Raw genomic sequence first — 13,969 nt, 5'->3', positions numbered from 1 at the left:
TGGAGGTCTGTGGAAGAAAGGAAGGCAACGGAAAGATGTTCATGGGAGAGGAGGAAATATTCTGAAGGAACAGATACCTGTAACAAGGAGTTGTTGAGGCGGAAAGGGAAGGGAGTGATGTGGAAAAGGTTAAAGGTTATGGCAGAACGGAGAGGAATATGGACGACGACGTATGTAGTGAGAAGAGTGGCTTCGAGAACAGGATAATAATATTCAAGGGAGGAGTAAGGGAGGACTGGGGAGAGACCGAAGGTGGAGTGAGCTCATTCCAGGACAGAACGGAGAGCTGAGACAGGTACTAAGTCGGCAGTGACACGTCCATTGATAGCGTCGACCAGGATACGAACCAAGGTAGAGACTTGAGACGGGAGAGAGTCAACGGCCAGTTGGAGATTATCCATGTTGAGTTTGAGGTAGAAGAACTGAGAGATAACGTTGAGATCTGAAGGGTGCCGTTGTAAGATATCGGTGAAATTGTTTAGAGTGGACGTGACTTCATTGAGTTGGGTTGTGAGCTTCTGTAACATAGTGTGTTGGATTTTAATGATTCGGTGTTGTGATTCTAGGGCTGAAGCTAAATGAGTGAGATCAGATTTGAAACCAGAAATGTCACGGGCTGTAGCAACGCCAAACAAGCCACTCAGAATCTCACCACCGAAGTCGAAGAGACCTCGTTTCACACGAGAACGACCCACGGGTGTCTGAATGGAAAATGTGTCATTGAGCTCAGTGAATCTGTTACTTATGTATTGCAATTGCCAGGAGAGTGGGAGGAAAAGGTTATAGAGATACTCATTCGGGTTGTGTGTCCCCATGAGGGCCGTGAGATGGTTCCTGATTCCGTGGAGCTGGTGCACGTAGGCAGGTAGGGCAATGGCTACGTCGGCCAGGGGCGCAAGATCATAGCGCAAAGAGGCGATGTTGTCAATAAGCATTACCTCGCCTCCCGAGCCGACCAAGGCCCCGGGACGTACTCCACCATCGTCCTGACCTGACCCAGACCCCAGGAGGGTCAGCACTGCCAGCAGGGAGATCGCTAACATCGGACCTAGAAAATCAGGGTAGAGTTAATTGGGGAGGTCGTGAAGAGGTTGATGGGCAGAGCGCAGTTTGGACCGATATTGATTGATTGATGAATGAGCAGGTGGAGGTGGAGAGGAAGGAGACTGAGGGATAGGTGGAGACAAGGTAGACTGAGGGATGGGAGGAGGGGAAGAGGGGGCAGGAGGTGGTGTAAGTGACTCCTCCAACACAAGGCCATGGAGTGCTCGCTTTAAGTCATCGACGTGGACCCATCTGGTGTCCCTAGTGGACAGGTCCTGGAGGTGAAATTTGTTGCCTTGTTGAGTGAGGACGCGGTAGGGCCCTGTAAATTTGTCATCCAACTTAGAGGAACGCGTATGGGAATGAGCAAAGACAAGATCGCCTACATTGATAGTGATAGGAGAGGCGGACTTATGTTGGCGCTGCAGCATGTCCTCCTGAGAGGAAGCCAAAGTGGATTGGACATACTGGTGGATTGTCTGGAAGTTGGCCAATTTTAGTTTAAATAATCATCCATGTCGTAGATGGGTTCTGGCTTTGATGATAAGAGAGAGTATGGGAGGTCCTTGTCTAAACCAAAGAGGACGAAGAAGGGAGATTCAGCAATGGATGCATTGATGGAACTATTGATGGAGGATGCCACTTGAGGAATCCTGGCACACCTTTACGGCCGCTGGGTATACTAGGAAGTCTCTAATCTTTACACCACTTTTAAATTTTAGTGGAGCATTTGTGACATTGAGCAAGTACAGGTAGCATAAACTGTCCTCTAAGACTGTACACCACACTGACTCATAAGTCAAGCCATTCACACAACACGTCTCAGGTAGGGTTAGTACATCCACTCCTTCTTTTGCACCGGCAACACAAACAGAGACTTTGGTGAACTCATGCGGTAACAAAATTGTGCACGTATTCGTTACTGCACGTTTCGTCTCTGCGTGTTGGAGAAGATCATTCAGACTGTGTGAGGTAGGTAACTGAGACATGTCTGAGTCAGCGATAGTGTTGTCGGGAGAGGATGTAAGAGCCATGTTCGAGGGCTGAGATGATGTATCAGGAGACATTGAGGAATTTATGTCCTTGCTCGCAGTCAGTAAAGGAATGATCCCTGTATTCTCAGATGATGAGAGTGGTGGTTTGGGCTGGGTTGGACTTTTTGGTAGTGATAGGGACAGAGGTAATTGAAGGACTGATTTGATCGTAAGAACAGGACGGGGACATTCCATAGTGTAAACCGGGAATCCAGAAATGTCTATACTACCACAAGCAGGTAATAATGCAATGGAATGTTGTGCCATGGTGGAGAAACCAATAAGGGCATCTGCGGGATACTGCAAGTCATTAGTGACATGAAATTCAATGAGGATAGGGGGCAAAGCTCTGTGGAGTTTGACTTCAAGGGTGACTCTTCCCTTAACCTTAAACTCTGAGCCGTTAACACCACATAGGCGAATGTCTGGTGGTTCTAGGAAACTGACGTGGTTGTGATGGCGATGAATAATTTGTAAGGAATTTTCGGAGATGAGATTTACTATAGATCCTGTGTCCAAGAAGAATGACGTTGGTATGTCATGACTGCTGCCGAGAATGACTAAACCCGAGGATGTTATGGGACCTACATGGCGGATGGGGAGTTGGGTTTCTGGTTCTACATGATATTGGTCCGATACGGGCGGGCGCTTCCCCCAACTGTGGGCGGTTGAGGTAACGACATTCCTCAGTGGTGTGAGTCGTGCTTGATTTGTGGTATTTGCAGTGTGGACGACGTGAGCGGGAAGGCGTACGCTGTCTGGTTTGGGAGTGAGGACGTCTGTATGTACGGTCGCAACTGGATGCTCGATGTCCAGGATGACCACAGTACCAGCAAAGAATCGAAGATTGTCTGTTCCGTCGGGCGCTAGATTGATCACGACCTGCGGTAGGAGAGCGATGTGTGGCAGGTCTGCCGCGTGTGGTGGGATGGGAGCGAGATTGGTCTGGGGTAGTGAAGATGTGACAGACTGAGGAGGCCAAGGGTTGGGAGGTGCCCTGACGCGTGTAGTTCGAACCTGTTCTTTCATGAATGGCTTTAGTGACCTGAATAATTTTATCTCCTGGATTGAAACCGATTTCCAAGGCTAGCTCTCGCTGTTTAGGAGTAAGCCAGTGAGGGAATCTCAGGTAACCAATTAAGTCAGCAAAGTTGGTGAGTGAAAGCATTGGAACGCCATTCTTGTCTTCTAACCATTTCGTGCCTACCAGTAATTGGAGCATCTCGCTACTAGTTGCTTTCATGGCGGCGGCAGCTTCACAGAGCTTGGCATATTGTGCTGGGACGCGCAAGTCCTCATCTAGTTGGTTTAGGAGATTAATGAATCCCATGAGAGACGCGGTATTTGAATGCTGGCAACAAAGGCTGATGAGTTCCGTACGAAAATCAGCAAAGGTACGAATGCTATCGAAGTGTCCTGCACGGATCACGGATCCGATGTCTGATTTACCGTGATGCAAGCGACCGAGGAGGTAAGCTACTTTGAGCGATTCCTCGGTAATTTGTCTATTATTTATTTCGGTTTCGACTTCTCTGAGGAAATCATAGACAGACCAAGTTGGGTCCTGGCCGGTAAATTTGGGACGATTGGCATCGTCGAGATAGATAGACTGTGGAGGGTTGGCCATGGCTGGAAGCGCAGAAGTGGCGGAAGGAGAGGTGTGGGAGAGAGAGAAGGCAGTGGCAGTTAAGGGCGAGGAAGACGGGGTATGAAGGGAGGCAGGAGAAGTAACGACAGTGGAAGGAGTAGAGGAAGAAGTATCTGGATTTACGAGGGTAGGACGGGTAGTAAGTGATTCTGCAGGAAGTGAAACGGGAGTCTCAGGTACAGGGCGGTGGTACTCTTTGCCACTTCGTAAAGGAGTGATTGTGTTAGAGTCGGCAGACGGGGTATGAGCAGGTGATGTTTCCGGGTCGAGAGGGCTGGCGGTAAGCGGTTGACGTGGAAAGTATGACATTTAATGCGGCAATGGAAGATGAAAGGATGAAGATGGATACGTAGGTGGAAATGTATAAATAACAATGAGAGAATGGAATACACTAGGTGTGAAAATGAATGAAGGTGCGGGCATGGATGGTTTAAATAAAATGCAAAGGATGAGGTGGATAATAAATAACGTAGGTGAAGATGAAAACGGGGTATTGGAAATGAGATGGAATATTTACAATAACCAATCTGTAGAGAAAATCGAGGATAATCTCTATAAAAAGGAAAGATATACTATAGTTACACAGTAGAAACGGGAGTGTCGAGAGGTATGACGTGCAGGGTGGCTGGGCGTAGCTGGGCTGGGGCGGGGCGGGGCGGGGCGGGGGGACGGGGCGGGGCTGGGCGAGGCTGGGCTGCGGGGTAGAGACAGCTGGGCGGAGAGGAGAGGAGACGCCGCGATGAATCACCGGCAGGGAGTGGCGGTCTTAGGAGGCTCCGTAATGCAGACCAGATGCGGGCGACGGCGGAGGCCAGTGGTGGGTGGTGAGGCAGATGTCGGCGCAAGGCAGGTGTAGAGCTGGTGAGTTGCAAATGCAGAGAATGGTGGTGGGCAGGCAGCGGGCAGACAGTGATAAGTGGCACCGTGGGGGCAGGAGCTATGATGAGTCCGGAACAGGTGCTGGGAACAGGTGCAACAGGTGCGTAGGGCGGCGACGGCGACACATGCAGTCAGGAACAAGACGTATGGGTGCGGTTGTTTGAGAGGTGAGCACTGGTGAGAAAAATGGTACACTCAAAAAGCACAGCCAAGGTATAGAGGCACGGAGAAAGGGGCGAGGCTGGCAGATGCGAGACGTCGTGTATCTTGTTGTATCACTAAAAATCCAAGGAGGCGGTCAGAATGTGATGGTTCGAAACACCGCTGCTACCAAATGTAACTTGCAATATTTTGGTGATAGAAACTCCGTGTACAAACAGCTAGATAAGGAGTTTATTACAAGCTCACAGTAAAACAGTCTGCCCGGGTCGGCTGTCTGCTATCAACTGATGCAATAACGCCGTCTTCAGGCGTGGGAAAGGGTGCTGACCTAGCAAATTTAGTGGGGGCATGTATGCATTTTGGGGGACATATATACATCGGGGGTAGACATATTGTGGAGGGGTACAATTTTTATTTCCGAAATTTTGGTTTTCGTTTGCAATATTTTTTTTTTTTAGACAATTTTGATTATTTTTGGTTTTCATTTACAATATACAGTATTTTTTTTTTTTTAGATAATTTTGATATATATATATATATATATATATATATATATATATATATATATATATATATATTTTTTTTTCACTACCATTCCGATAGAAATATGAATTTTTTTCGAAATTTTAGTTTTCCTTTACAATATATATTTTTACTCATAATTTAGATTTTTTTGGTTTTTGTTTACAGTATATATTATTTTGATTTTTTTTTTCCGATACCATTCCGATAGAAATACGAGTATGAATCCTTTTTTTTCGAAAGTTTGGTTTTCTTTTACAATATATTTTTTTTTAGACTCATAATTTTGATTTTTGGGGGGTATTTTTTTTTTTAGTTTTGTTTTTCCACTAGCATTCCAATACAATTATGAATATTTTTGTTTTTAATTTTGGTTTTCTCTTTTTTTCGAAATTTTGTTTTTCATTTACAGTATATATATATTTTTAGACAGGCTGTAAGGAGTGAATGTGGTGTATAATTTTTCACATTAACCATACATTGAATGTTAGTTGTAATATCCACAAACAAATTATTATAACCACCTTAACCTGCAGAAAATTAGCCTTCTCAGTATATGGTGCGGGGATTACGAGGAATATGCTTACGTCTATAGTGTATGGTGAGAGACTAACTACGAGAGTGTAAATGAGGTGGAGGAGGGAGAGGGAGGGGGAGGCCAAGGATGAGATGGAGGGATGGAGTGGAGAGGATGGAGAGTGAGAGACTAACTAGGAGAGTGTGAGTGTGGTGGAAGGGGGGAGGGAGGATGAGAATAGGGATGAGGTGGAGGGATGGAGTGGAGAGGTATATGAGGGAGGGGGGAGCGAGTTGGGGGGAGGGCAGTCAAATGGTGGGTGACAGAGCAACTCGGAGGCGTTTTGTCTGTGGCCACCCTTTGCGGGATTAGAGCGTCGGGCAATAGATAGATAGATAGACAGAAAACCGGAAATGCATATAGATGTGTCAACAAGTGGGTTGGTGGAGAGTTAGTGCCCCTCCCCATAAAACAACTAACTCAAAGTCAAATGGCCACCCCTTACGGGATTATGGCGTCTGGCAATAGATAGATAGATAGAAAGTCAGGCACTTTCTTGCAACTGGCCTCTACACTGTCTTCACTTAATTTAATGTTAAAGGTAACTATGCGATGATCACTAGTACTAAATTCTTCTCCTACAATAACATTACTCACTACATTTTCTGATGTGGCTAAGACAAGATCTAGGATGTTAACTCCACATGTCAGCTAATTTACAAATTGATACAAAGAACTTTCCTTCAAGTTTGTATACAGGTTTAACCCTGTGTGTGAGGATAGGGCTTCTCCCTATTTTGGAACTGGTAAATTAAGGTCATCAAATATTATAGTGCTTTGCATACAAGAAATTTCGGCAATTTGATTGTACATTTCATTATCGATGTTGAATGGCTGACCGGGTGGACGATAAATTAACCCAAGAGTGATTTTATGACAAGATTCATTTCCAAGCTGAATATAAATATTGTCAATGTTTTCAATACATGGCTTGGTAATTTCGACTGGATGAAATCCTGATTTAATATATAGCAACACTCCGCCCCCTGCTTGATTCATCCTTCACTACTGAAATTATGATAGCCTGGTAAATTAAACTCTGACAGAAAATCTCTCTGTTCAGTATTTAGCCACGATTCTTTTCCACCAATTACATCATAATCTTCGGTAAAGACAAGGGCCTCTAAATTAGAAAATTTATTACATAGACTACGCGAATTTACAAGGATTGCTTTAATGTGTTTTCCTTTCCGATGTGGAGAGCTTCCATTATTTATTGATTTATCAGATCGTATGACATCTACGTTTGTCTTCCGTGATGCTTTTTGTCTCCAGAAAAAACTTACGGCATCACTAAGCAAACGACCGAGATGGGCAGAACAAATAGCATTCAAGTGTAGTCCATCATTCACAAATAGTGTTCGCTGCTCGCAAAACTGGTTCCACGTGTCGATGAACTCAACTCCTTCCTGTAATCAAAGTGACTTCTCTTTCATTTATACTAAATGCTCTGCTGATGAAGGCATTCCCTGCATTAATCCTTGGGAGTATGCCTGAAATTAAACTATATTGTTAATTTTCTCCTCATAGCATCGACTCATATTTCTGTACTTATCAGCTCCTCTGATTGGGTTCATATGACATCATTGGTACCTGTATGAATGATAACAAGGCTGTCATTTTCCTCATTCTCAAAAACTCCATCAACAGCCTCTGTTACGTCATCTACTCCTGCACCTGGAATACAAAAACGTTTTCGTTTAGAGGGTGCCCAGCTGCATAATTCCACCAACTGTCCACGGATGATGGAGTCCTCCACAACCCGTGCCTCGTGGGGCTCTTCCTCTACTTCTGCGAGAATCTGAAATTTGTTATGTGTGGTTACTGGATTGATGCTCCTTTTTCTCACAAACCTGGCACCATTCTGCACTGGCTGGAACTCATTCTGTATGGTGGGGAAGTACCTACAGCAGGAGAATGATGGTCAGCCTGGACAGCGGTTGGCTGAGCAGTGGGGCTATCCTCCACAGTATGTCCAACGTTGCTGGCAATGATCTCCTCCACCTCATCAACTTTATGGGTCAGGGTGTTAATTTTGTTTGTGGCTTCAATCAGCTTGTCTTCCAAGCTCTGACGTAGTTTGCACATCCTGCAAACAAAAGAACGGTCTGTATAAAAGGATCCAGTGAAACTACCAGAGCAGGCTATGCAGACAATGTTCCATGGCATTCTGAAATTCAAAGTTACTGGGAAGACATAAAAGAGAAACAGAATCAGATATTGCTGATTAGCACCTGGAAGAGATACTGGAACAATAATCTTATACTCTACAAAATGTGCTAGTAAAACAATTACAATTTATGTAATTGTTGCAGGTGAAGGTCTCACTGGTGGGTGTCTTGCTATTTAAAACCGTACAGAAAGACTACCTTGCTGGTTAGTAATGTACATTCGTGGAAAAATTCACCTGATACACCCGCTGACACGTGACTCTGAGACGTGATATTGAAGCAGCTGCCGTACTCTCATCTACATGGTAAAAGTGAGTGAGGAGGAGAGGGGTTAGAAGGAGGGGGAGAGATTCTGTTGAATTTTTTTAATGGTCTTATGTCTTTGGTTCCATCTGATTTAATAATATTGCACAGCTTTACCGTCTAAATATATTCTTCTTGACTTTCATTTCAAAAATAATGCTCAATGGAAATTGTATCTAATACAGATATATACTAAAACCGATTTTGTAATCAGTTTAGATATCCCTATATAACATGTCCTTAATGAAACTACACGGACACAAGCTGAAACGACATGCTATGTAATACCCACAATACCCTTGAATATGATGAGTCTTAATATTATACTTTCAGCAAATGTTCACATGTGGATGACGTTTGCATGGTACTACTTAAAATCTTTACAATTTTTGCACTATGACCATACATCACAAGCATTATGACTGGTCACTGATACTGTGATGTCAGCGTCCCAAACCCTCCTCCACCCACCCCGCCCCGACGCCTCCCCTCCTCACTCACTGTTACCTTGTAGGTGAGAACTTGGCACCTGCTTCAGTATCACTTGTCTCAGATTCACGTGTCGGCGGATGTATCAGGTGACTCTTTCCCCGAGTGTACCTGCAGAGTATTTATCAGTAATCTATTCCAGAGAAAGGAAAGCTAACTGTTACCTGGAATGAAGAAATAAAATTATACTACAACCGGAAATATAACAATAAAGTCATGAAATATAACAATAAAGTCACAACACGGTTACCTGTAAAGAAATGGGAGAGATATTTCACTGTAAAAATTAGTGCAAGTAAAAAGAAAAAAATATTGGGAAATAACAGCAAGACTTGCCTTGTGTCGAAAATGTAAACAAACGCTGCCATGATCTCTTGTTTTACTAATTTATCGTTTACAGTGATAAAATAATGGATCACTGGTAAAGAATCCTATCTTAATCCATTAATATAAATTAGTTCTGAGACCAAAAATAAATATACAAAGTGCAAATTCTTATTATTTTCCAAGGGTAACTCGTCCGGCCCTCTGGCGGTAGACGGCTGAAGTAACTGCGTATCAGGGACAAAGAGACGGTGCCAAGTTACAACATAACTATTTATATGATATAAATTGTTTTTTTCTTACCTTAGAGCAATGCATATCACCGTCCAAAGCACTCTACACTCAGTCACAGAGCTTCACAGAAATAAACTGAGTCTCTTATTCAATACCGTCTATTAAACAGAGCTAATCAAACACCCATCCACCAACAATACTCACAGACGTTGTGCAAATCGTATTTACACTTCACAAACTATACTTAGCGACCAGACAATCAGCCACATCACTTACCCAAACTCAGGACTATCATACTACTGTAATCACACACGCAAAGCACTGAAACAAGGCACTCAGCTGTGGGTATTCTCAGAGCAGGCCAGGAGGACGTCTTGCTAGCAGGGCGGTGAAGCAGACTCCGTGCCTTCTTTACCTCTGTGTAGTTGTTGACTTCATACACTGATTTTATTCACCCCCATGTAGAGTACAACTCTCATGTGTGGTCAGCAGTGTTGTAGGTCTTGAGACCAGTTTGATGTGGTCTTGGTCTTGATCTTGGTCTTGCTTGACGTGATCTTGATCTTGATCTTGGTCTCGAAGCTTCCGGTCTCGGAGTTTTGGCTCGAGACCAGGTCGAGACCAGCATTACAAAATGCATCGTGACTTGGGAAAGGTTGGAATTTATGATCATACACGGAGAAAAACATGGCTGATTCGATTCACGATGCGCCATACAGCATTGTACCGTCTATAGATACTGCCTGGCTAGCGCTACGGTGATGACGCATGAGCTGAACCCTGCGAGCGTTGATTGAGTGCGAGTGAGTCGAGAGAGCATGCATGACGTGGCCATTCTCGCAGTGATAATCTCCGTTTGCACGCACGCATGTTTGCAGCTCTGTTCACCTCTGTGTACCTCATATACGTGTATGGTGTATGCAATCCCCACACCCTTTGTACACGTACACCACAGGTTTAGCTAGTTCGCTCTGAAAACTATCTATCTATCTTTTGCCAGACGCCATAATCCCCTAAGGGGTGGCCATTTGACTTTGAGTTATTTGTTTTACTGGGAGGGGCACTAACCCTCGACCAACCCACTTGCTGACACGTAGGGAGCACGTATGATTTGGTTATATGGTTACCACTCAGCGTTGTAAATGGTTTCTTGGCTTACAGGAAACCACTTGGCTTGTCACTCAATGTAAAGCCACCTGTAAAGGAAAGAAAAGCAAAAGAAGTGACACGAAAGATAGGAGAAATAAGAAGAGAGGAGGGCAGGAACAGAAAAAGAATGATAAAGGCTAAGAAAGAAGTAGGCAGCATTACATCAAGTGAGTGGATAATGGTCGCCACCACCTACCACCAAAACCACATAAACCAAACGTAACCACAAAAATTTCTATTTTCCTATGTTTGTTTCTTCATGCCAATGAAGTCATGAAAGCAGAAATATTTTACCTAGATGTTCAGTTGTTCGCATATAGTAAATTTTGTAAATATATTTCCTCCCTTACAGGGTCGTAGCCAGGATTTTGGAGCAATGGGGGCAAAGTCAGACATCAGTGGCTTCCAACCTTTCTAGTTACGGCTCTTCAGAGCTTCCAAATGGCTATCACAGAGGCCTGCAGTGACTTCTGTGACCTTTTTAGAAGAAATCAGAATATTTTCTAGTGTTTCACGGCCACCCTCGTATTTCATATAACTTATTCACCTATGACTGGGGGGCCATGGCCATGTGGCCCAGTGGTGTTTCTAGCCCCACTAAAGTGGGGGAGCTACCTGGGGGCCGATAAATCATCTGCAGTAGCAAGAAGGGCAGTGAGCAGACTCGAATGAGAGCCACTTTCAAGAAGCAAAGTTAGTGAAAACTGTTCTCTTAAACAAATAGTGGGTACGACCGTAAGAAGTATTTGGAGCACTTATGGAAGTAAAATATATATTTTATATTTATGAATATTTTTTGCTACCCACCTCTGTATCCCGAAAGCCCTTCGGTCTCTTGTGTAATTATCCTGAAAAATACAGGTAGGTAGTCCCGCTCGACTGTTCACGAGAAACGAAAGATGAATATGTTGTGTATGAAACGTTTGGGCACGGGTAAAGCTTGGAGAGAAATGCGAAAATTAGTCTTCCGAAAACCAGCTTTCGCATGAATAAGATACAGCTACCCATGAGTACGCTGGCACCGCAAAGTATGCAACACCATACATTATAACTTCAAAACCGTACTTTCAAAAGTTTCAAAACTTAAAAAACTTTCAAAAGCCGTGACATAGATGTGCAGGGCCGTAGAGAGCTATGACTGCCCCCTGGGGTGCCTGGAAAACGTTTGACACGGGCTAGAAAAAGAAGCAAAATTGTCACAGTCCTGGTGTGGGCCCTGGTCCCTCCATACTCTTGAGTTTTGGCCCCGGGAATTATCCCTATTGCCCTCTTCTCTCTTTCATTCAACTCACGTGCGATAATCAACTTAAATTCGTTTAAAAGGTGTTGAGTACCGTATCGCATCGACACATAATCTGCAACTGGGTGATTGGGTAGTGCACTCACTCGAGGGGCCGAGACGCCCATGAAAACTGACCAGCAGTGCAGCACTTCCAGGCAGCAGTTACTTTTCATTCATTCAGCAGACACAAATTCTTGGTCTTGGTCTTGCTCTTGATCTCGGAGGGTCTGGTCTTGGTCTTAGTCTTGATCTCGGAGGATCTGGTCTTGGTCTTGGTCTTGGTCTTGGAGGGTCTGGTCTTGGTCTTGGTCTCGAGGTGCCTGGTCTTGACTACAGCACTGGTGGTCAGGCTCCTCATATACAGCTCTTCTCAACAAGGTGGAGTCAAAAGCTTTATGTCTCATCAACTCACCTTCTCTTACTAGCTCCCTTTAACCTCTGTATCTACGCTGTACTGTTGCATCTTTATCTCTTTTCAGTCGCTACTTCAATGGTCATCCCTCCTCCACTATGGCGGGTGCGTAGCATCCGTCTAACAACAAAATCTCATCCCTTTTCTGCCCATCTCTCTAATGCATGAGTTAACCGTTACTCCCAGTCTCTCATTTATGCAACAGGTCACCTCTGGAACTGTCTCCCTCTGGCTGTACTTCCTACTGCCTATGATCTCCAGCCTTTCAAACGCAGTGTGTCCAGGGACCTCTAAAGGAACAGTCTTGAATTTGGCTCTCTTATCTTGTGTTTATTTTTTCTTGGAGGGAGAAACATACAGGCTCCTGCTCTTTTGTTGCTCCTTCCTTGCATTAAAAAGATAGAACGACAGTTAGGGGGCTGGAAATGATCAGCCTTCCATAACAGGAAATTTCCAGCAAGAAGGAAAGGTACAAGTTGAGAGACAAAGGGAACAGAGTATACCTAGGCAGGATATAAGCACGGAGGAACAGCACTTGAGGACAACTGGAGGGACCCCATCAGCACCTCATCAGGCCCATATGCCTTGTCAGCATTAAAGCCAGTGATGGCAGAAAACACATCAACTGAAGAAATTTTAATGTCAGCCATGAGGAAGTAAGAGGGAGGAAGTGATAGAGTAACAGCACCAGAATCATCTAAGGTGGAAATGAAGGAGAAATTCTGAACAAAGAGTTCTGCTTTACAGTAAAAGAAACAGTTGCAGAGTCGTTGGAGTGGAAAATAGGAGGAAAGGATAACGAAGTAAAGTTGTTAGAAAGGTATCTGGCAAGCATCGGAAGGAGCAGGAGGAATTTGAGTTAGTATGAATGATATTATATTTAGCAGAGTGATGGACGGACTTAACACAATTCCAGCCAGAAACGTAAAAGAGAGGAAATTCAGGGAAGGGTTTGCTCCAGTACCTTTTTGAAGGCCCTCTTATTGATGTGGACGGCATTTGAACAAGCATAATTAAAGATTTTTTTTTTTCATTAGTCACAGGATAAAAGAGAGAAATGTATGTTTCCATACCTGAGAGAATAACCTATGTAATGCATGAGGCACACTCAGATGATTCTCGGCCATGGAAGCAATAATCATTCCAGGGAAATAAAAATATGTACTGTCTGAGGTCCTCCCAATCAGCAACTTCAAAATACCAAAGTCGCCGCTAATTGGGATGGTTCACAGGCCTACTGAGTTGGCAGGACAGTTAAGGTAATAAGACTGCAATCAGAGGACCCCAATGAAAAGAAAACATTAGCAGCATACGCAGAAGGATGAGATGCAAGGAATTGGTCAGGTATGCTGGGACTCTCTACAAGACAGTTAGCGATATAGGTCGGGTGCTGTCCAAGCTGCTTTTCGTCATTAAGGATGGAAAAGATGTAGCCTTGTAGGTGGATCAGTGATAGGAGAGGAGAGCCAAAGGCTGTGGTGAACACTGAAATCACCTAGAATGGAGACTTCAGGGAAAGAAGAAACTGACAGGATGTTCCATCTTAGAGATAAAATTGTCAAATAATCTGTCATCATCAGCTGAAGTAGCAGATAAGAAACGGTGCAGATATACTTAGTCAGAGAATGGTAGGATAGACGAACCTAGAGACTAAGGAATTCAGAAGACTGAAGTACAGGAACATGGGTGCACGATATGTTGATTATGTACATATACACAACAGCCACTTTTTGCTTTGA

The sequence above is a fragment of the Coenobita brevimanus genome, chromosome 33 (assembly GCF_032717465.1).
Source record: "Coenobita brevimanus isolate Jiangsu-jjx chromosome 33, ASM3271746v2, whole genome shotgun sequence".
Classification (NCBI taxonomy): Eukaryota; Metazoa; Arthropoda; class Malacostraca; order Decapoda; family Coenobitidae; genus Coenobita; species Coenobita brevimanus.
This window is presented reverse-complemented; position numbering follows the sequence as displayed.